Genomic DNA, 24933 nt, shown 5'->3' with positions numbered 1-24933 from the left:
TTAATCTCCTAAAGAAATCCAACAAAAAAAAAAAAAGGCATTTATATGATGTTATATTGATATAATTAAATTTATGTCTGTGTTTCTACAACCCATCAATAAGTGCCATGCAGTTTTGAGGGTATTAAGTTTCTTATAGGTCATCATCCTTAATACAAGGCATCAATACAATACAGAAAACTGTCACTAACCAGGTTTAAAAGTGTAGAAAAGGATGATGAATATTACCAAGTGAAAATTCACCTCATATAAATATTTGATTACTATTTTTTCAGTAACAGTAAGAAGACCATAGAAGCATATATTCGTGAGTCTTGAGTGTGTAAGATGAACATAATTTACTTGAAATTTGTTGATGTCTAGATTTTGTTAATGGTTTTACACATAAAATTTAAATGTGTTGGTTAATCACTCTGGTAATTTTACACCTTAATAAATCATCATAAAGAAATCAGAAACTTCATCTGAACTGAGATCTCCCCAATGAATATTCAGATCAGTTCAGTTCCATTTAAGCCTTTTTTTCCCATTGTTGTATGAGTACATCCATTTCTTTACACATTAACTGAATGTGTTTATAAATAGTTATGGTGTGATTCCAGTATATTGTAAGACCCCCTTAATCTAGTGTGCCTGCGTAAAATATCTTTAAATTATGTACAAAAATTCAAAGCCTGGTTTCTTCATACTGGCACTACTTTTAAAGTGGTAGTGGTATTTGCAATCTGCATTCACAAATCAGAACACTATGTGAGTGAAAATTATATGGTGGGACCAAAAAATTGCATGCTGTTTTATTTTTTCTTAGAATCATAGAATTATAGAATCATTTAGGTTGGGAAAGACCTCTAAGATTGAGTCCAACCGTTAACCGAACACTGCTAAGTTCACCGATAAACCTTGTCCTTAAGTGCCACATCAACATTTTGATTTTACTTCTCTATGTTCAAGGTCACAACGTTCTTCTTGTCCAAGATGATTTGTTGCTCTAGAGAACTGCATACTGGTGATTTGGCCTGGGTGATTAGGAACTGAGAGTTAAATTAAAGAGATACAGAATCGGTCTGCTGGTGAAAATGGAAGGACTAAAAACAGGTCTCCTGCGTGGCTGCTTTCTTCTGGGAAAAGCCAGAGCTATGGCTAGCTTTACCCCAATGTAAACAGACTATATGCCCTTAGAGCTGTGGACGTAAGCCAGTGTTTGTATGATTGGAATTTGCTATTTTGACACTCAATGACATTCATGTGATTCAGTTAACATCGTATTTTTATTAACTACTTGCTAAAATGCAAGGCCTGTTGCATCAAAAACCTGCAGTAATTGCTATAAAATGATAACTGAAATGTAACATTTGTAATAAAAATTTGAAGTTTTGCTAACATTTTCACTTATATCAACAAGCATTTAGAGTTAATGAGAACTGCGGTATCAAAACCTGCTTTTATAAGAGAAGACTCTTATTTCTGTCCATGTGACAATATGCCTTCCAACCAGCAACCACCTGGACTGCGCCTTTCCACCTGAGCTTTGGGTTCTACAGTTCTCAAACTCTTCCTGTGCTATACTTTATCTTTTAGAATAATGTTTCTGTAAGTGGCTCTCATAGTCTCAGAATATGATAAAATCAATTTTTTTAGGGAGATGTAATAACTTCTGTTAGACCATGTGATTGCACCTGCGGAAAAAAGCAGAACTATTTTTTAATAACCCCTGTTTTTCTACTGGTTTTTGTTCTTTTATTTCTTTTTAAATTAATTTCATACACATCTTCTTCAATTCTAAGGGAAGGAATCTGCAAAAAAGTGAGTACGAAAGTAAGCATTTTTTCCCTTGTAGTCCTTGCAACACCTTCTGTGGTACCACAGACAGCATTCACAGAATGCTGTTTGTGTTTCTTTAGAGTTTCCTCCTTGAGACCCACTCCATCTGTAGCTTGCAACTGACATTAGTGAGCTGATCACATTAATCTGCTAGAGAAAAACAAAATGTCAGGCTTGTTTTATCCATTTGTATGCTTGCATGAGCTATAAATCTGGCATATATATCGTGTGTAACATGGATCCCATATGATTGTATCAATGTTCTTTGTTTTGCTTCTTGATTTTCTTTTCAGACTTCCACATTAAGACAGGATGTCTGAGCTAGAACATCAGCTAGGCTTCCTTGCTTCATTCTTTTTCCATTCGATTTCATTCCAAGATTCATTTGTCTACAAATTGCAGTCTCCAATCTCTACAAACATAATTTTCTGGCATAACCCAGACTGCAGGGAAGTCTGATGTTTATACCAAGAAATAGTATTCTGTGGATAGGAAACTGAGAAGTGCCACAAGTAAAATCTTTCTTCATGCTGATACAGAATTTATTGCCAAGGTAGTTGTAATGAAACAACGGTTTTACAATACAATAACAAATTCCAAATCTAGTGGCCAATATAGATTCATAAACAGGCATAGGTGCATGCACTCAGTATCATGAAGTGCAAGCCAAGAAGGCATCTAAATGTTTGGCTCACTGCCGTGATACAGAGCAGAAGACAGGCTTCAAAGACATCATACATGATGTATAAACTGGTTCCCTGCTGACTCTCCTAAAAGTGATTTATCCAGAAATGCAACAAAAAAACATTTCTTGTATAGCAGAGAGCACACAGTAGGAACTGGAATTGGCTATCCTTTCTTCACCATGTGACTGGCAAATAAGGTTTGGAAGAGTTTATGAGTAACAATATCTGTGACTCCTAGATTTGGCCAATAGCCTCTTTACCTGGGAAAATCTGTATTAATATAGAAAACATTTCAGTGTTTGATGACATGGAAAAGCTGGCTACTTGCTACCCTTGTGTCGTGGTTTGAACCTTGTTTTCCCCCAGAGGCTAAGAAAAGTGGTAGACCCCAAGGGGTGGAAACCCCTAGAAGTTTTGAAATTCTGCCCAATGGGCGCTCCTGCGGAAATGTAAACATATCACAACCAGACCGGAAGAGATGAGTTGTAGTTTTGGGCTGTTGGAGGAGAGGTGGTCATGTTGTGAGCCACGAGGTAGGGGCTCTAAGCCCCTTGGGCCCTCTGGGGCCTCCCAACCCCGGCTGGGGGGCTGCAGGGACCTGGAACAGCATAAAACTGGGCTAGGTGCCTGTAGTTATGCTGGGAGATGTTTTTTCTCCATGGGCACAGAGCAGCAGCCGGGACTGACCAGAGAAACAGTGGCAGAGAGCCAGAGGTAAGGACCTGAACTGAAGGAGCAGCAGAAACAACATGCAGCACCGGAGAGAAGACTCCTGGAAAGGGAGGAGAAAGAGAGCCAGGAGCTGAGAGACAGAGTTTGGGGTAAAGCTGTACCAGACCCCCCAAAACTCCCTTGGAGACCCCTCTTGGAGAAGAGGGACATGGACTCCTATTTTAGAGGAGCCTTGGAGTACAGCAGCACCGGAGAGAGAGAGGAGCTGAGAAGCTCAAGAGACGTCCCAGAGCTGGACCAGGACAGCCAGATGGAATGCGGGGGGAGTTGACCTTGGCTCCCTCCCCCTTGCACTGCTGCCACGGTGGCAGCCTGAGAGACAGGGCACAGAGGCCCTGCAAGAAGGAGCTATAGAGTCTCCTGGGATACCAGACCGTCACGAAGACCCCCCTGTGTCTTCGTGATATGATGTAGTGATATGACCTTGTCTGGGGTTACGAAGCCCACGGAAGACCCCTTTGCCTGTGTCAAGGGGGCCGAGGGAGGTTGGATATCTCTCTCGTTGAGTGCTGGCAGAAAGCCAGCTATCAGCTGCTGCATGTGGAGAAGACAGACAGACTGCTGCCTCAGAAGATGCTGCTGCTTAAGGACTGGAAGGGATCTGTCCTTCTTTCCCTCCTGGACTTTTATTTGGAGGGGAGAAGAGATCTGGTCCATTGTAAATACTATATGTCATGGTAGAGATAGTTGTGATCATGTGTATAATGTGATGTTATATTTATTTGTACAGTCATTGTAATATATTCCCTTTCCCCCACTTTGAGTCTGGTGTGTTTTGTCTGGAAAAGCCCATCTCACATTAGGTTGAGATGTGGGAGGGGGGATGGAGCTAGGGGATTGGATTTTGGGGCTATCTCAAACCATGACACCTTGTCAAATGAGGACAGGTGGAATTGGGGAGGGAGAATACTTAATGAACTCAACACCAAAAAAAAATTTAAAAAAATGCACATTAACATTTAATTGTCTACATGAATTGATTTAGAGGATAGAGGACATGTTAGAATATTTCTCAGTACCAATTTGCTCTATGTGTCATAGTCATATATCACGTATTTCAAACTTATGGGACAGATGAAGTTTTGCTAACTGACTTCTTCTGTCTAGCCATCTAGATTACATGGCTGAATTTTCTCAGCTCTCAATTTGAAAAGAATCTACAGCAGCTCACATTTTCATAGTGATATGCAGAGTACTGAACACATGTAAAGACTTTCATTTGTGTACCTAAGTAGGACAGGGATTAATAAAAATCTATAGGTATTTGTTTTTAACTCTGTCCCTCTTGTCACAGGAAACCAAGAAATCTTTCTGATAGAATTAGTCAGATTTCAGTTTCTAATGGCAACTTTTATCATTTAACTCTTCTGAGAAAGATTTCCAAAGTGCAAAGCAATTAAGTGCTTAACTCATACTGAGCTGGGAGGAAATAACAACCACAAGGTTTTAATATGAGGCTTGTTTAATTATTCCAGGTTACATTGAGGTCTTTAGGTGAAAGGTACTGTAGTACATAGTGTAATAAATTGCTTTCTGCAGTCCAACAGAAATTGTTACACTTTGGTTTTTTGTTTGCATTACTTGGGTAAAGGTAATTAACACACAGAGAATACTTATTATATTGAAACTTGCTGCCTGTGAAAAAGGCTTCTTTTATGGAATAAATATTGACACCAGTTATATCTTGTTTATTGTTTATTGTTATTTTATGTATTTGATGGAGGTTTGTAACAACATTTTGATCCAGGAGCTGTTTAATTTTGCTTGCTCATATATGTAATCTTATTACCGTGACCAAAAACTTTTCAGCAAGGCTCTCCATGAGAGGTTCATTGCACAGGAAGTGGAACAGTACTTTAGAAATCATGTCTACTTGTAGACAAGTGATGTAACCTTTCAAATGAAGCAGTAGAATCACAACACACAAGCAAGGAGGCATCAAAATTTTACACTTCTATATGAAGTTGCATATGTACCTCAGTAATATCCAACAGCTCCCTCAACTACATCTACATATATTTTAAACCAGAAGACATTGTAACTCTACTACTTTCAAATTATTACATACATAAATGCTCAAAATCCCATTCAGTCTTTCTGTGCAAGTAGCTATGAATGGTACACAACAATCTTCCAGGCTTGTGTTTAAAAATATATTACAATATTACAATAGATGCCTGGGATGATTCTTCACTTATCTTGTGATTTTTATGCCTAGAAAAATTAGAGTTTAGGCTGTAACCAAGTATTGTAATATGTATTATGCCATTTTTATTCAGTAGTAAAACTTTTTCTAGTATGCTTTCCTGTTCAACTATTTGACTCTGTGGCATGCTTCTATACACTAACAGGTGGCAGTTCTATCCATTTGTGTGGATTTACACATTTTTAATCCCCTGCTGAAAGAGTTGACTTCCTTGTAGTGAGCAAAAATACTAAACTCCAAAATCCTTCCCAATGTTTTACTGGCATATCATAATTTATGATGATTCATCATGAATAAAATGCCACGATTTCCAGCCTTTTGGGCATATGGCGTGGCACAATCAAGTATCAACAATACTATGATTATTTTGTGATTAAAGATCTGGCCAGGTACTTGGGCTGCTTGACAGTTTGCTTATTAGCATTTTACAGTCATTAGTTGCCACCAAAGATGTGGTGGGAAGACAGAAAAGTTGTTAGCTATAGCAAAAGAATTTGCATAGGGAATTCAGTATACAATGGGTCAGCAGAACGAAAAATCATCAGGAATAGGAGCTGATCAGAATTTTTAAGATGTGTTTTCTTGATTATATATAATTAGTCACGTAATACTAAGGTTGCAGTTGAAATCTATGGAGCAGTATGTGAGCATTTTTTTAACCAAGTAGCTCTCTGGAAGAATGGATGATCAAGGCAAGTAAAGTTTTCCAACCTTCAGCTTCTTAGTGAGAACTTCAGACCACAAGAAACATTCAAAATGCTTACTAAAGTTCTGCATGATTTCCCTGTCTTAGGGGAAAATACATAAATAACTGTAAGAGTATTTGTTTGAGAAACACAATGGCCAATTTTCAGTGGATTAGTCAAGAGTTAAGAAAACAAGGAATTAATTTGAATGTAATTAAATTCTTAACGTTATTGTCTGCTTTGACAAAAGTAAGGTAATCCCTGTTACATCTGGATATATTTTAAAATACCACCTATTGTGTGAAAAAGACTCTACTAAACAAGTTACTTGTATTTGCATCTACAAACTCTATCTTAATATAGGGGGTATTGTGGAAAACCTTAAAATGTTTTTTAGGTTGTAGATATTTTGGGATTCACATCCTATATATATATACATATATATATATATATGTATATATATATATTATTTAGTGTTAGTAGTAAAATTATATTTGTCCAACATTCTGGTGTCCCAAGTTACATGTCTTCCAGGCATTTGATCATTGCAGAAAACAATGATACACAAGCCAGTGATAAATCTTCTCTTGAGTTTCACTATTGTGAACCTATCTTCAGGAAAAAAAAAAATCATAATATCAGGAATCATAAGGTTGCCTCCCCACATTAATCTTGTACTATGTGGCAGAAAATATCTCCTATGAGAAATGTGAATAAATGTCTCTCTTTTACCATTAAAATATGTGTTTATTTTCATTTTAAAGAGAGCAGTAAAAGGTGCTAGAAGGGTAAGAAATTTCCTTGATTTAGCCGAGCACCTGAAGACTGTATATAACTGAAGTTTTTTTTGTCCTGTTACAGAAGGGCTAGTCCTGAATAGCAAACTCAGGCATAGATGGAAGAGTTTAGCTTTAGCAAATAGGGAGTTTTGTGAGCGCTTCTTTCTGAAATATTTCAGAAAACATACATGTGGAAGACCTGAGATTGCTCAGCCTTGACCTTCCTCCTGAGTCACCCATGTTTAGAGTGGCTTGGGGGATTTTACTGCAATTATGCATTGGTCTGTCACTACAACAGCAATGGTAAATTTTATTAGTGATTCATAGTTTCTCATTTACACCCAGGCTTGCGTCATGTACTGTGCTGCAAACTTCCTCTCTTTTCAAGTATGCTTTTTTCGGACTGGTTTATTGTTGACTGGGAAGTGGAACTGTTCCCAATCCATTCCTAAGGAAACATCCTGTACAGGAAGAGAGATTTGTTTTATTTTATATACAGCTGCCAATATACTTTGAAGTTGATGGTCTCCTCGTGATTTTTTGGTTGTTTCTTTTTTCTTTACCTCCTAGCCTAAATTGAAGTTTAGGCTCAGTTTGTAAGCCATGCCTGCTTAGAGAAGGTCAGCCGAGGCTCACAGAAATTATTATAAAGAGTTTTAAAATCTCAGAAAATCTCCTTAAGATCTCTTAATGAAGAGGTTCAAGGCGCTGGTGGCTAAAAAGGCCAATACGAGGCAGACAAGTCCGGTCGCAAAAGGCACAGCAGAAAGACTCGTTAGGTGGTATTGGCAAGACACGGTTCTTTCTGAGTCGTCTTTTCTCCTCAGGAGTGATCCTGCATGTTTTCTCAAAGGAAGATAATGAGGAGGCCAGAGTAGACCAGTTATGTTGATCAATATGATCAAGGCTGAGATGTTGTTTTAGGGAGTCCTTGTATCTTTTCTTTGGGGCTCCTCTCTTGTGGCAGCTGGTGGCAAGTTCACCATAAAACAGGATCTTAGGGAGGCAGTAGTCCTTCATCCTGGAGACGTGTCCCGCATTCGATATTGTACTGATGGAAGCCTTTTCAACCTAAGGTGACTAAGGGCCCATACTAAGACTTTAAACCATCTTGTCTGGGAGCTGCTTTATGCTGATGATGCTGCTCTCATCGCCCACACAGAAGCAGCTCTGCAGCGTTTAACACCCTGCTTTGTAGATGCTGCTGAGCTCTTTGGGCTGGAAGTCAGCTTAAAGAAGACAGAAGTTCTCTATCAACCATCATCTCAGGAAGTCTGCCATCATCCCCATATCACCACTGGTGAATCAGAGCTCAAATCAGTCCAGCAGTTTAATTAGCTAGGTAGCCTCATCTCCTCGGATGGTAAGATTGACGGAGAGATAGACAACAGGTTAGCAAAGGCATATAGTGCCTTTGGAAAGCTTCATAAAAGAGTTTGGCGAAATAAACACCTGAAGAAAAGTACAAAGATCAGTGTTTACAGAACCATTGTGCTGTCTACGCTTTTATGCGGATCTGAATCGTGGGTCATCTACTGCCACCACCTGTGACTCATTGAACACTTCCATCAATGCTGCCTCCATACAATTCTAAACATCCACTGGTCAGATTATGTGACCAATACGTCTGTTCTAGAACAGGCAGCAGTTACGAGTATTGAGGCCATGTTGCTGAGAACACAGCTGCGTTAGGTTGGGTTGAGCAACATTGTAATATGCCCACATTGCCCCAATACAGACCCTGTTTGTTAGAGTAGGGTTTAAATTCAGAATTTCCTGGACTTATTCAATCTTGTACACTTTCCTGAAACTGTGAACAAGAATACTGGTTATGACAGGGTGTTCTTTTTCTGGCTTGAACGTGTGTCCAATGGGAACTGAACTGAAGAGCATGCAAGTTAGTAGCAATCAGCTATTAGTCTCCAGAGCTGAATTTGTTCTTTCTCTTTTAACTAGTGCTTATATTTCTCAGTATTCCTTAGGCATAACATTATTTCTGATTAACTGAAACTGTTGAAATTAAAAAGCCCTCTTTCCTGCAAATGTTTCATTTGACTTAAGTCAATCAGGATTACTGACCTGAAAAGAAATTAAAATAATAATTTTTATAAAGATCTGTTTAGATATTTTTTCATTCTGCAGTTTTCTGTATGTCTTTGCACATTCATGGGTTTTTCAAGCAAACAAAAAACACTGCCCTCTGAAAATAATTTTAGAAGTGATTATGAACAATATTGTGTTTCCATGAAGTTTGCAAAGAACAGTTTTTATATCTGTGCAAAATGCTATACACAGCTATTATTTTCTTAGGATATTTTCTGGGTATAGTCTGTGCTATAAAAATAGATGAACTAGTTGTCAAATTATATGCATTAAAAAACAGAAGAAAAGGAGTTTATAAGTATTTTTTTCCAGGTAATCTTATATGCATCTTAATGAAGCTCTTTTGGGGCCTACTAGTTTTTGTTTGTTTAAAGATGAGTTTTCTAAAGCCCCTACAGCACTACTTTTAATTAGAGATGATTATTTTCTGTCTCTCTCAAGTTTTTTGTCTACCATATTAATCTGTCATGTTAATCATGTGTGATTTAGTTCAAAATGAAACAACCAGTTATTATTACATGAATTGTTTCCTCTACATCATTACAGAAGACAGACCACAGCTATCGCCTGTGCATGCAAACTTTCAGAAAAATCCTTGAAAAAACATTTTTTCAGAAATCCAGAGACAAAGCTTTGCTCAGAATAATTGACAAATGATCCAATAAACTTCATCTATGCCTCTTTGAAGTAGCGATTCTAAACTGAACTAATCTTCAGATTAATTTCAGGCTTTAAGTTATTTCAGTGCTATGTATTGAAGGCCTGTATTTTGTTGCTGGTGCAAGAATTACGAACTACAATTTCCAATGGCTTTTTCCCTCTTTAATTTGCTTCACTTGAGTGTGATTTTACCATAAGTTGCCACAGATAGTAAAAGGCTGCAGTATACTTGTTCCTTAGTGGAACAATGAACACGAGTAATTTAGACCTATGGCATCTTTCTGTGGTGATTTAATTTGAACTGAGACAGTAAGCTCAATCTATAAAGTGCAATTATCTTCCCTTATCTGGCACAGGGAAGCGAAACAGATGAGAGAAAAGGTGTATTGTAATTGATTATAAATCTCTTAAGCAAAACACTCCCTGCAAAGTAGTTAGAGAATTAAGGGTCACAATGAAAGGCAAAAAGCTTACAGCAACTTGACAGGCTTATGCTCTGTGTGGGGTTTGTTTTTTTCTTTTTTTTTTTAGTTACATGAGCTCAGTTGAGTTATCACAACACAGTTGAAAAACTCGGTTAATATACAGGCCAAAACGTGTGGCTGCATTAGCTGTCTTTGATAAAGTCTGAATTGCCTTTAGGCTATACACACCCTTGAGCAGGACTTCAGTAGTCATATGCAACTTCATTTTGGTTTTTCACAATGAGCTAACATAAGTTTTGGGGAAAAAATCTGGTTGTCTGTGAGCAAAGATAATTCATGAGTGTCCCCTCTTTAAGTATTCTGAGAGACCTAGAATCTAAAAATTTCAGTATGCTTCTCCTGGGCAACAGATTTGGTCACATTCCATGATGCAGAGGGCTGCAAGGAGTAGTTTGATATATTGCCTGCACCCTAGTGCTCAACCGAATTTTGGATAAAGCAGAAAATGCCAGTTTGAAAATGGGAGCAAATAGATACAGTTGCTTATTGTCTGCGTAGTTTCCCTATCATGAGAGAGCATCACAACAACAAATACCACTTGTGCATGCTGTCTTATTGTCCTTCTGAGAAGGGGAGCATTCCTTTTCGGATGATCTCCATGCATGTGAGGACAAAGGGAAAACTGATACTAAGTACATGCTGTTCGTATCTGCTCCAAATGTGACAGCTATTCTCATATGCTGCAGCAACATACTTCCTTACTGAAAAATACAATGACTCATAAAAAGGAACAAAATATGATTCTGTAACTGAAACACACTATCAAGCAATTTATGAAGCTTGAAAGATTGTGACACTTCTTTCACAGGTGGACTAGTGGTTAACTTTGTGAACTAAATTAGGGAAACTTGCAGATTAGAGGTAATACTTTGCTCTCTGGACTATAGTTACTTAGACAAAGCATAAGAAGCAGAGGAACTGATCCCTACCTTTTTTTTCCTTAACTCCTTGTTTACTTGGGGAAAGAAAACCCAAATAACTTCAGCTATATGCACATTGTTAGAAAACCACTGTTTTCAGAGAACTGGTTGCTGAACTCAAAGAATTAGCAAAGTACTCACAGGTAGTGCCTGTCACCACACAGCACACTCCCTATCTCAAGCCATGCATTGCTCTCTCAGACTGCTGCCCCAATACACATTGATGGGACACAGAACCAAGCCCTTGCAGTGCTACTTTAGAGACAGTGTTATTGGCTTGAACTGCTTTTGTGGTAGTATGACAAGGGTACAGTATGTGCGTGTATTATTAGGTCTCTGACAATTCTGTGTGCTACCAACAGCTGACACTGTTACTTCCCCCAGCTGTCTGCATTATGACATTCTGAACCAGGTATGTCTCATCCCATCACGAACCATAATACATCAGGCTGAAGAGTGCAGCAGCTGATTGACAAAAGGATCAGATATCCATGCCTCAGGGGCAGCCATCTCTCTCAGATGGGCGGAGCAGGTGGCTGGGAGCCATAAGTGTTTCAGACTTCTCTTTTAGTCTGTCACAGATTGTGTGACAAACTCCTTAAAGTATTGTAGTAGATGTTCCCTTCAGTGCAGGAAAATCAAAGTTTTAGTAAACCGAAATGTTTTGAAGTCCTGAACAGCAACATGCTACTAATTGACTTGTAAGATAGTGTATGAATATATAATTAATATTGCTTTTTTTTTCATGGTACAAGAAAGAGAGTTCTTGGCATAGCTGGGATTCTCCAGCATCTCAAGAATTCATAGGATATCTTTCTGGAGTGCAATAAACAACTCCCTGTAGTTTCAAATTAAAATACTTAGCTTTGATGAATTGTGGTTTATTTTACTTTACTTATGTTAGTCTAGAATGGAACAATACAAGACTGTAATCATTATGGTTATCTTTTTTCAAATCTTTCCTGTGCTAGTGTTGTAAGAAGGACTGTGTCAAGCTAGTGAATATAAAAAGCAAAAAAGCAAGCCATCAACTTTGTTTATGATGCTTTGCTGAGGTAAATATTCCTCCATTTCTTGATACAGGGCAAAATACAAGCCATCAACACAGCGATTAAAAGAGTATTAGAGGATTGAGAGAATAAGTTCTACACAAAATGAAAACACTTGGTACTCACTTTGATTCAGATTTAATTTTAAAATCAAGAATTGAATTACAAGTGTTGTCTTACTGTAGTTTTCTGATTTTTACCTAGGCCTGGTTCACCCAATTGGATTGTAAGGACTTGAATCACAAGTACTTCATGATCATGAAGCAGAATGGTGTTTGTTACCAAAGTAAACTTTGCTTCACCTTAAGGCTTTAATTTGAATATCTTCTTTTGGAAATGTGAATACTCTGCCTATCAAAGGAGAAAAAGATGGTTCCTGTATCCCCAGATTGAAAGATTTTATACACTCACTAAGCAAATTACAAGCTTACTACATAGTATCCTTGGGCAAGAAAGTATTTAATCCTCTATAAAGACCAAGTACAAATGTTCATTCTCTTTTGCTTTAGAATTAATTGGAAAAATAATATAAAAATACAGTGATTAGTGCAGTAAGGTAGCAATCGGCATTAATATCATTAATAACCTCAACATAATTTGTTGACATCTGAGTAATTCACTCCCTAATTACATTACTATTCCCCAGCAGGTGTGTTGCTTCAGGAAGTTTAGTCAGAATTCATATGCCTCTGAAAATCACTTTGGTAAAGAAAAATGTAATATAATATATTGGCTGGTATTAATTTTCTAGCTTTCTAAACCATCCTACTGTTATTCAAGAAGTTGCATTATATGCTTCTCATATTAATTGCAGTCAGATTATGTGGAAGAGCACTTCCAGGTTCTCATTTGTGCAGGATGACAGTGATTTGTCATGAAGGACCTAATCAAACCATCTGTCAACCAAGCAAGAACTTTTCTAACTGGGTAATCAGTACAGCTGCAGTATATGGTACCCGTATTTCTACATGACAGAAATGGCCTGCTGCGCATGGATTTTATAGACAATCACTTTGCAGTCAATCTCTACTTGTACATCAGTTCAAGAAGTTGTGGATTTATTACGTATGAGACAACTTACTGCATGAACATCTCCTGGAGACAAAATCTCCCCAAACTATGGATTTACATTTGTAGCAAAGAGAGCTTTACTTGTTCCATAGATGTCTATGCGATGGTTATGGCCATGTAATCCTCATTTCACTTACGTGAAAACTACATCTTCCTCACTATGAAGTAGGTTTAATGTGACTGGCAAACACTAGAGTCCATAGCAGAAACGAATAGGCACAGTTTTCCAGAAAAGAAGGAACTAAATACTTTTCACAAAGTAGAGCCTTATACTGCATAAAAGTAGCAGGAGCCGTTAATTAAAGGATTGGCTTCTTTAGCCCTATATTTTGTTCACCTCAGTATGAAATTATTTCTGCAGAATGTTTAGTGACCCATTTGTCAATCCCAAGCAGGTTACTTCAGCCTCCTGCCTATTATCCAGCATCCCATAAAAGCTAATTGATAAAAGCACTGACATATATTTTTCTATCTTTTAACCAAAATACATTGAGATTCTCCTGCAGACTCTGACTTGTTGTAAATTCATTGATGTGCATCACATGGATTAGGAAGTAATAATAACCAAGTTATTAAGAAAAATAAATTGTCACAAACAACAAGGCTTATCATGTGAGAGCAAAACATTGACACACAATATTTTTAATGATGCAATAATGAGCCTAAATATTTTTTAATTTTAAACATAATCCAACAGCTGAGAAAATCAAAGATGGCTTTACACTAATCTCTACAACTCTTATAGAATGTTGTGTATTTTGACAGACAGGAAGAGAAAATAGCAAAGTTCATGATAAATATGATTGGCACACAAGAGGTTACCTTTCTACTTGAAGAGAAAAGATTTTGTTAAAATTTGTAAAATGGCAGTGTTAGACAGGGAGATAAAAAAATTACTCTTATTTCTATAGTTTTCCTCAGTTTAGACAAAGCTCTCATGGTAGAGTTTTGACTTGATCTTACTATTTGATGCACAGGAATTTGTGTTTAAGTGCATTACATGGTTTAGATTTTATTCCATTAAGTCTCTATTACTGTGAAATAAAAGATTGAGCTAGCACACAGAGAGTATCATGAAGCTTGATCTCTGAAGGCTCATAAATCCTCCAAGGTGTGTTAGAAGCATACTTTATTTACTTCTTATCTATTTTTTGAAGTTACTCACTGCTTTTAAGTAATCAGTACTGAAACTGATATACTGACCTAATGTATTGCTGTTCAGCATGGAAGGAGTAGGTAACAAAAAAATATGAATTTTGCCTTTGCCAGTATTCTATTTTTATTTTTTTTTCTATTTACAGGCCCTGAAGGAAAACTTTGGTTAATGTGCATGTATTAAATACCCACTCAGTAAATGCTTTGACATTACACAATGAGCTAACTTGTTTTGTTACTTGCATCTATTCATTACAGACAATTTATCTTAAAGAAAATGCTTAAATGTGATCTTGTCATGTAGTAAAGGATTTGCAAAAAACGTCTATAAGTAATTCAGTTTCAATTCACAGCTTGCTACATGCTCCCACATATACATTTTATATGTTATGAGTTCAGGTATCTGAGGCTTAAATTGCATAATTGTTTCTGATCCTAATATTTGTGATTTTGATATTGCCCAACTCATGGACAGGAAGCTTCTTGTACTGTGTATTTGAATAAGTTTTCTCAAGATCTGCTGCAAGTTACATTAGCAAACCTGTGTTTATATTTTCCAAACAAGAAGTCTGTACAGTTACTTACTTGATTAAATTTGGCTTCCCATATGGAACAGTTCAATGTATTTGTTAGGCTGATTATTTGAGGGGTTGGAAATTACTTTTACAATATGAAAATAAAGTTAGTAGCCATTCACAGACTGATAGCTTTATTTCTGTCTCTATCCATGTTATAGTATTCGTATGTATAGAGTATATATATTTAGAGTATGAAGGTGAAGATATTTATATTACACAGGTGAAGGGCATCAATATTTATGGATTATATCTTGGGCCTTAGAAATCAGAAGCAAAAATCCTAAAATCTCGGAAGGGTTATGATTTCCCCCAGTATTTTTCTGTGTGGATTAAAATATGTCTTTGTTTTGGCTGTACTTGAAGCTGGGTGAATTAAACTATGGTGTTATGTTGGCTATATATAAACCTTTATAAGGGGCCTCTGGTGGTCTAGTGGTTAGAGTGCAGGACTCGCACCGCTGCGACCCGGGTTCAATTCCCGGCCCCCCGGGCAGCTGGAGCTCGTCAGCCTTGTATGGCAATCCAGCTACGTCCTGGGGACCTCACTGCCACTGTCCAAGCTTTGCTCGGCCCCGGCAGATGAACCTCAGGATTAAAGGGTGGGCTCAGTTCAGCGCACGCTGTGTCTCACCTAAAAAATCCACTGCGCAGGCTCGAAGGGTTTATGACCTTTCCCAAATCTTCGCTTGCGAAGACTGGCCATTATAAACCTTTATTGTATCTCCTTTCTTGGAAAACAAGACAAGAACTTCTCTTTAAGAGAATTTTAATTGCTTGCTGTGTATCTTGGTTTAGATTAAAATAGTTTAAAAGATAATTTCAATATTTCATCAAAGTTTTTACCAATGCAGTGTCTGAATATATTCAGAAATTTAAAAAAGAAAAAAAAAGAAAAAGGATTTTTTCTTCCTAAAATGCATCAGTCTTACATTTTTATCTGGATAACGTTTTTAATTGATAACCATATCTGATTTTTTTGAGTGCAGATTGTAATATTTACAAATGTGCAATATAGTGATAAACATTTTGATTTAATTTTTTGTTTATTTATATTTTCAAGAGATTGGCTTCCATTAGTGTAATTTTGTATTCTTTCATTTTACAACCTTTTTTTTTTAAAGAAATCATTTCCTTGATACGTTATACTGTAGTGAATTATACTATTTTGGTACTATTTTATTTCAAAAATTAATGTAATACATTTGCACTTTATAGTTCAGTTTGTATGTAGTCAGGCAGAGGCATAGCAAAACATTTTCCACTGACTTGAGTCTACAATGATGTAATGTTTTTTAATCTCATTTCAAGATTAGGTGGACACCATTTGCTACTCTTTATTTTCATTCTATCTGCTAACATAAAAGTATGAAATGTTCTCACACCCAAGATGTCTTATCAAAACAGGCAATTGCTGAGAACACATACTGTAAGCAAAATAATCTCTGAGAAATAATCCAAAGACTTAATTTTTCTCTTTTTTTCCTGAATATAAATCAGTATCAACTTCACTGAAGTGGATACAGAGTGGGAAGGATGAAACCCTAAGATTGAAAGTCTGTGAAAATAATGGAATGTTATTATCAGACAGAGTGGATACACTTAAGAAGGTTGAAATGTCTTAATAATTTCACAATTCTAATTTTTTGTCTATTTGGTATGAAATATAAACAAAGGGGGGAAAATTGAAATAATAACCACCGAATTAAGAAGTTACAAACTAATGTCTGGTTAAGTCTGCCAAACAAGAAAAGGCAAACTAATGGGATTTTAGAACTGATATTAAGCTTTTTCCTTCTTAATCTAACCAGTGTAATATCAACTTAGCTGATTTTGATCTTCTTTTCCTTTTTAAATAATGATAAAATAAATTTAAATTAGAACATTTCAACACTTTTCCTACTAAAATATACCAGAGGTGATACAATAAGTTCAAGTTGTACAGTCAGCCATAATTTCTTTATAGATTTTGACAGACTTTACCTTCAATAAATAAAGCTAAACCATGCCATGCACTTAGGAAATACTCCTGGTTTTTGCACTAAGTGATCTCACTTGAGCTTAATGTCCTTCTTTTCAGTGAGAAGGAAACAAAGCATGGTGTTAGGTAACAAAGTCAAAATTTTTTTCCGATTTAAAATTTTCTAGTTCTGATCTTTCTAATTTACTTTTTTTTTTTAAATAAAGTTTCATGTTCTTGTAAAGTTCCTTTTTTTATTTTATGGGTTAATTTCTGAATGCAAGTGGGATAAGATGAAAAACAACAAACAGACACTCATACTTTCCTTTCTGTAGAATGTGTTTCACTGGAGTTGCCAGCTCCAGTTATTCTCTTGATGCAGCCTACTTATTTTTAGTTCACAGAATCACAGAATATACCGAGTTGGTATGGTCCGGCAAGATCGAGTCCAACTCCTGGCCCTGCACGGGGAGCCCCAACAAACCTACCCTGTGCCCAAGAACATTGTCCAAGTGCTCCTTGAGCTCTGGCAGGTTTAGGGCCATGACCACTGCCCTGGGGAGCCTGTTACAGTGCCCAACCAAATAAAATGCAATCAATACAAATACTGGAGCTTGTATTAAACTTATTCCAGTGCTTGGAACACTGGGAAAGGAAACAGTTTATTTGTTCCCTTGAATTGATAGCAGTCACTACCAAAACACATGACAACAAGCCAATGAGCTGATAACCATAACACATATTTTACCTACAGTTAAGTCCAAAACGATTCATTTCTTCCAAATCTTTATGAGTTCCCAGCAAAGACAGGAGTTTATTTCACATTATATTCAAAATATCACATGGGAGTTTTCTATTTGCTTCCCTAATTTTGTCTCTCTAAATGTCTGCCATCACTTTGTTCAACACCAGGAGAAAAAACAACACAAGCAGAGGGAACTGGACACGAAATCGGATTTCTAAAGTATAAATGGGTTTTGAGTGACCTGTCAATAACATACATCTGATGACCTTCTGAGAGGCATTTCTCAAAATGAAGGAACCTCAGAGTAGCACTTTGCAAGGTTTGGGTTCTTACTTTTATTGAAAGATTTATGGAAGCCCTTTTAAGCCGTTCCTTGCTCCAAAACAACCCCATTCCAAATTATGCTAAAACCATCATTTAATCTACATGCTTTCACACAAGGACTAGATCTGTTAAGCATACATGGTTACAAAAATTTTGACCATGCTGAAATTCTGATTATCTGCTGAAATCTTTATCTTATTCTTCTCAATAACAGTATTTAGAATCCAGTAGTCTTTATATGTGCACATAATATTTTTCCTCTAAGTCTTCATATATGATTCGTACATATATGTAGTATGTATTACATATGTGTATGATATATATGCAGTTCATAAATACTACATATATATAACTACGTAAGATAACCATAAAGGATCTGATTTAAGATGCTACTTAACCCAAGAGATAAATGCATTGTCTTTTGTAAGATTTAAAATTAATTTTATCTTGGACTTAAGTCTTTCATTCTTATTCTTGGAACTGTTCAACTATGGAAATCTGCACCTATCACAAGACAAGATTCGTGTAAGTTACTCTTTTTATTTAAATAATGCATTTATTCCTATAAGTATTTATCTAAAATAACCAAGCTCTTTTCTGAGTTGTTTTGGCAGTATCCAAAACAGTGTGTTTCAACATGGAAAAATACTGTATTCTATAACGAACAATTCAAGACAGTCCAGAAGTTTCCTGAATCACAATGGAATATAAGCTGAGTAAGGCTTTAATGATTCCTTTTGGAATGTTATCTTGGTTCTTCTTTTTTTTTTCCTTGAACTATTTATAACGCAAGAATAAGACTAGGTGTGTCAAAACGTAGTAGTCTGCTTCAACATTTTCAAAAGGGAGTAAAAGACATGCATGACTCATGATTATGAACTGTCATTCCAATTAGAGACTATGTCTAGAAAATATCACTGTCTGAAAGAGCTAATGTTTAAAATTAAGTCAATATTAATACAGAGAATGAATTAGTGAGTAAAAGAGTAGTTTCTTATTGGATTTTTTTTGGTTATATCCAGTACATATCCAATAATTCTACCTTAAAATATTTATTTTAAAATTCTGTTCTACAATGTTAAATCAAAAGACTAAATATGCACAATGCAGCATAGAATTTTATCTTAGCATTATGATCTTCCAGTATTTTCATACACAGTCCAGTTTCTTAAAAGAACACAATTTAGCCAGTTCCAAAACAATACTAACTCATACTTAAAAGAGAAGGGAAAAAACTGTGAATAAGTGTAAGCATAGCTGTCAGTGAGAATATTTTGTATATGCTGGGTCATTCGCTCATAATGTGTTACAGTATAGTGAGAAAGGAGGCAAAAAATGATACCTTTCTCATATTTCTTGATTGGTGAAAAATCAGCTTCTTCTCTTAATCACAAACATGACTAAAATATATTCTCCAGATACCTCTGCACCATATAGATTTTTACACTTTAAAATAACCTTGCATTTTGCCCCCAAACTGTTCCAGAACAAACATTGTACAGAGTGCAACTAAACAAGAACTTCACAGCTGCAATGACAGTGACATATTTTTACATGAAATAATATCAGAAAATGTTTGGACCCAGACTTGGGAGGCATAGGATCTATTCCTGGAGCTATCACCAAGCAATATGGCTGTGAGCAAAAAACTCTTCCTTTGGTCTTCAACATTTTATTTTACTTTCACTCATCTTTCCTTTCTGTTCATACTTTCTTCATTACCTTTAAGTCCTTCTGGATATTTATTGCATACCATGAAATGCATGTTTTAAATGGAAACACAGCTTTCACGAGACTTCTTTACAACTATTTATTTAAAAAATATATGTGTGCATTTTGCCCAAATTTCTGGGGATTTGATGAATAAAAAAAATGGGAAAATTAATATATCTAACAACTTAGTGAAAAAACTATTAATTTGGCCAAATATTTAATCAAAGGGAAGCTTTTGTTTCTTTCTTTCTGTTGATACAGCACTCATTCTGAATAGCACTCAGGCTTTTTCCAAGCAAAAGGGTAGCCTTTTCACAAATGTCTAAACACATAGGTATGTGTACATAGCGTGGAAGTTATAGTTAAGCAGAACTGAAAGGCCAAAACCAAATTATCTACAGCCCATGGACTGACACTATCTTGTTTTTTTTATATGCTTGCATACGAGACTGATGTTTTTATGCTTTCATTCAGGATAACACTGAGATTGCAACACAGACAGATGCAGCTTTTAAATATGTTCACACTCTTCTTTCTTTAGGTTTAATGTACCCACTTAGAGTTGTTCTGTTAATGACCATAATCTAACTGATAGACTGATATAGACCTTTGAAAGAGTTTGTTGAGTGAGATTCAGCTTCTTGGAGGCTAAAACACTGTAATAACATAATACTGCTCTCTTTTGGGCTTTGCTGCCAAACTGAAATACAAATGGAAAACTTTTGCCTAGATTCACAATGGTATTTAGTGAACTTCAAAAACCTCAGATAAGACTGTGATTTTATCTAAGGCAAGCAATGTGAAGAACTGGATTTGACTGACTGACGTTTACTTGTACGCAACTGTGTTAGTTTCTTTGTGTGTTGGAAACCAGATTATGTGAACTGAAGTCACACGTTTCTGAATATTAACCACAGATAATGCTATGTTGGTATCACACTCTTGTAGGAAAGGATGGTCATCTTCATTTCCATTTCTAAACAACCGCTGCACAGTCACACTAATCTGAAGTCCATAATAATATGAATGCTTCTAAAATCCTGGAAAATGAGTTAGGCATTTACAAAACAAAATGTATCAGTGAACTGAGATACATATGTATAATAGTTTCTGCTGGTTTATAGTGACAAATGGGTCAGGTGCAAGACTAGATAATAAATATAGCTTAGATTCAAATGAAGTTTTCACTCAGAGTAATATTGTAAGGCAAGGAATACTTTGTCATGGTAAAATGTTCTTGTTGCAATTTTTAATTTTAGGAAAAGGAGGCCAAATTCTTCTGAAGCTTATGCTAAGGCACTGAGATTCATTTCTAGAAATCAAATATGTATGCTACTTTTTAAGTTGAACTACAGATATTCAGTTCTAAGGAAGCATTGTAGAAGTTATGTATTCAAGACCTTGCATTTAAGTGTTAGGCTTCACGAAATTTAGTAATCATTGTTTACCTATGATTAAAAATAAAACAAACCAAACAAGCTATTTTTGGTCAGTCTGAAACAAAATAACTTAAAGCTTAATTACAAACACTAGTTTTTGTCAAATAAAAAGTGTACTCTTGCCCTGAGAAAAAATTATTTCAGATTCAGGAGTGAATTTTTAAATACTTTTTATTAATTACTATTTTCATGATGTGGGGGAAAAAAAATCCACAACAAACCACCAAAATAACAAGTTTTAAAACAGAAGTTATTTTGAATCAAGAAATTAAAATGTTTCCCTTAAAATTCAAAGAAAATTTAAAGCTTTATTGCAAATGGGCTATTTCCTCCCCAGTAAAAACAATTCAGTTAAAATTCATTTGAGGAATGGAAAGACCGAGAGGGCCCAGAGGATTATATAGATTGATCTGTTTACTTTGATTCACACAAAAAATACTGGAAGAGCAATCAGATGAATTCCCTGTCATTACCTGACAAGAAACAAAGAAGATACACAGCCAAAATTATGTCAAGATTAATTTTTATCTCGAATGTAATGGTAGGCTTGCAGGTAAAGGAAAAGTAGAAGATATTGTGATTTTGGTAGTGGGTTTTTTGGTGGTTTGTTTTTGTTTTCTTTTATAAGAAAAGTATATAATCGCAATGAAATTTCTGTGCAAGACACATAAAAAGATTAGTTGAACAATTAGACATGAGTAGTTAGCAATAGTTTAGTATTCACATGGGTCTGTACTGGGTTCACTCTTCAATTAATAGCCGGACATTGAACTAGAGACTAAGTTTTTGGACATTGTATCTGATATTTGTTCATGAGATGAACTGCAGAGATAGTCAAGGAACCTTAAAATCAAACTCTCCTGCATTGGAAGAACTGAGAAAATACAATGCAACAAAACAGGGAAAAGTGCAATACATTTTGGGCGGATGTTGTAGTTTAACCTGACAGCAACTAAGTACCATGCAGCTACCTGCTCACTTCCCTCCCTTCCCACTCCATCCCCTTTCCCCTGCCTTACCCTGCTCCGTCCCGCTGTGCAAGGAGGAGAACCCACAGATTGAGATATGAATAGTTCAATAGCTGAAACAATGTAAAATATAACAATAACAATAACAACAATACAAAGGAGAGGGATGAGGGACAGAAAGAGAGACAGAGATTAAACCAAAGCAGAAGTGATGCACAGTACAGCTGTTCACCCCATGTTGATCAATGCCCAGCCAGTCCCCAGGCCATTATTAGCCCCTGTTCTGGGCAATTCCCCCTAGTTTATATTACTTTGGCTAGTTCAGGTCAGTTGTCCTGACCATGCTCTCAGCTTCATATGTACCTGCTTGCTGACAGTGTGGGAAAGTGAAGTCCTTGGCTTACAGTAAGCACTACTGAGCAACAATTAAAATATCTGATATCAACAGTATTCTCATACTGAATCCAAAACACTGTACCAGCTACTAAAAAGAAAATTAACTCTATCCTAGATGAAAACCAGTATCTGGCCCTTACTCTATACTGTTTACATCATGCCAGTTCTCAAATTGCCCAATACTCCGTAACCTTTTCTATCTTTTGATAACTATACAGACAGATATCATTCCCTTAGTCTGTGCACCATTCCTAAGAAAGTCCATTGAGTTTATTTAGTCCATGACCTTGAACTCTATTTGTCATAACAGTCTTTCAGTTAGGAAAGATGGTGTGTGGATTGTTGCATGCTGAAGCAAATTCTGATTTCGTCGCCACTTGTGCTGGTTTAAAAGTTAACCAGCAGGGGAAATGAACTCAACTCAAAAGAGAGATTATAATTCAGAATAACAATTTATTAAAATAATGCAATAAGTACAATTATACAGACAAGCAATTGGTTTTAACCCACAAAACCCAAATGTATAACCCAGCACCCTGGGGCATGAACAAAGTGGTGTTCCTTGGGCTCCCCCCACCGAGTCCAAAGTGAGGGGAAAAACCTGCTGGTGGGAGAGCTGTTGCAGTCTGGTCAATAGTGGTGATTGCAGTCCAGCTGAGGGTGGTGGTCTCAGTCTGGTTGAGAGCGGTCAGCTGCAGTCTGGTTGAGAGCAGTGAGCTGCAGTCTGGTTGAGAGCGGTGAGCTGCAGTCTTCCTCTGGATCCCACAAGTGAAGGCAAGGTTCTGAAACTCCAGGTTTATATATTCTCCAGTTCAGGCGGGAATGCTCAATCCCTCTCTCAGAGCGGGGAATTCCATAAAAGGGTATGAGGATGCTCAGAGCGGGGAATTCCATAAAAGGGTATGAGGACAGGAACATCCCCCTACCTCGCAGGCCCCCCCCACCCCGACAACAGTTTCTGGGAAATGGCATGGAGGGCCATAGAATACACAGTTTTGGGCTACACCCATCCAGTGATGAATCGGTCCCAGCTGTTTTAACTAGGACACCACTGTACTTGTCCGGTTTCCTCAAAGTTTATTCTTTAATGTGTTGATCAGATGGGTGTCAGGTTCAGATCGGTAGGTCTGGCGTAGCAAAAATGGATGCCACAAGGCACTCGGTGTGATAATGGGCACATAGCTGCCATAGAAGTGAAAATACAAAGTGTTATATGGTAATTAATGTCCTGCAATTTAATTTTTTGGTTATTCTCAACCAAAATCAAATCTCCTTGAGGCACACCCCCAGAATTCCTGATCCTTCAGCATTATCCACCAAACGTACCCAAGTCCTTGAACAAAAGCAATCCCATGTGTAGTTTTGCTATTGCCTGAGGCAGGAGTAACCCAGACTGTTTTCCCAAGCATATTTTTAGTGTGCACTACAGAAACTCTCTTCCCTTCTACCGTACATAGAAGTTTTGATTGGGCAGGGCCAGCCTGACTGGCAGATCCCTAAGTGTTGACTGACCAGGTGGCTTTTGCTAAATGTGTATCCCAATGTTTGAAGGTCCCACCACCTATTACTCTCAATGTAGTCTTTAACAGATCATTGCACTGTTGTTTATCCAGAGGCTGGTGCATGATAGGGGATGTGATTTACATATCCATTCTGTGCCATGTTCCTAGGCCCAAGTGTCTATTAGGTCATCTTGGAAATGAGACCCGCTGTGTGACCCAATTCTTTCTGGGGAGGTATTCTGGACAGAGGCAGGACGCACAGGATATGTTTCCAGCCATCCAGTGGTTATTTCCTCCATTGTATCTACATGTACAAGGAACTTGCCTCGGTGGGTTTGTGGGAGCGTGATAGAGTCAATCTGCCAGGCCTACCCATATTTATATTTCAGCCATTGTACTCCATACCAGAGAGGGTTTAAGTGCTTGGCTTGCCTAATTGCAGTGCATGTTTCACTTTCATGGATAATCTGTACAACAGTGTCCATGGTTAAGCCCACCCCTCCACCACGAGCCCATCTGTATGTTTCATCTCCTCCTTGATGACCAACCACGCCTACAAGGCATTTATCATTATCCATGAGTCAGTATACAGGTAAAGTAATGGCCATTTTTCTCATTCGGTAATGTCTAGATAGCTTTCACCTCTGCAAACTGACTCGAGACACCTTCTCTGTCACCAGCTTCTGTGACTTGTCAGACACTTCATACAGCTGCTTTCCATCTCTGATGCTTTTCTACAATATGACAGGACCCATTAGAAAAAAGACATATTGCTTCTCACTTTCCGGTAGTTTATTTTACAGTGGGGCTTCTTCAGCATGTGTTGCCTCCTGGTGACCTGGTGATGTCCTCTGGTGACATTCCAAAATCTTTGGCTTCTGGCCAGTCCCTGATCACTTCCAAGATACCTGCATGACTGGGGTTTCCTATTTGAACTGGTTGTTTGATCAGTTCAACC

General features: G+C 37.0%; 1 long non-coding RNA gene across 1 annotated transcript in view; it reads right to left on the bottom strand.

The window, feature by feature from the left end:
* LOC135420084 (uncharacterized) overlaps positions 1-23276 on the bottom strand; it is a 410960-nt gene extending 387684 nt beyond the window's left edge. Inside the window, exon 1 of the long non-coding RNA XR_010433340.1 lies at positions 22851-23276. This is a non-coding gene — a long non-coding RNA (uncharacterized LOC135420084). The remainder of the gene's footprint in view (positions 1-22850) is intronic.
* Between the last annotated feature and the right edge of the window lie 1657 nt (positions 23277-24933).

This window comes from Pseudopipra pipra, chromosome 1 (assembly GCF_036250125.1).
Source record: "Pseudopipra pipra isolate bDixPip1 chromosome 1, bDixPip1.hap1, whole genome shotgun sequence".
NCBI lineage: Eukaryota > Metazoa > Chordata > Aves > Passeriformes > Pipridae > Pseudopipra > Pseudopipra pipra.
The sequence above is the reverse complement of the archived record's forward strand: the minus strand, read 5'-3'. Positions and strand labels throughout refer to the sequence as shown.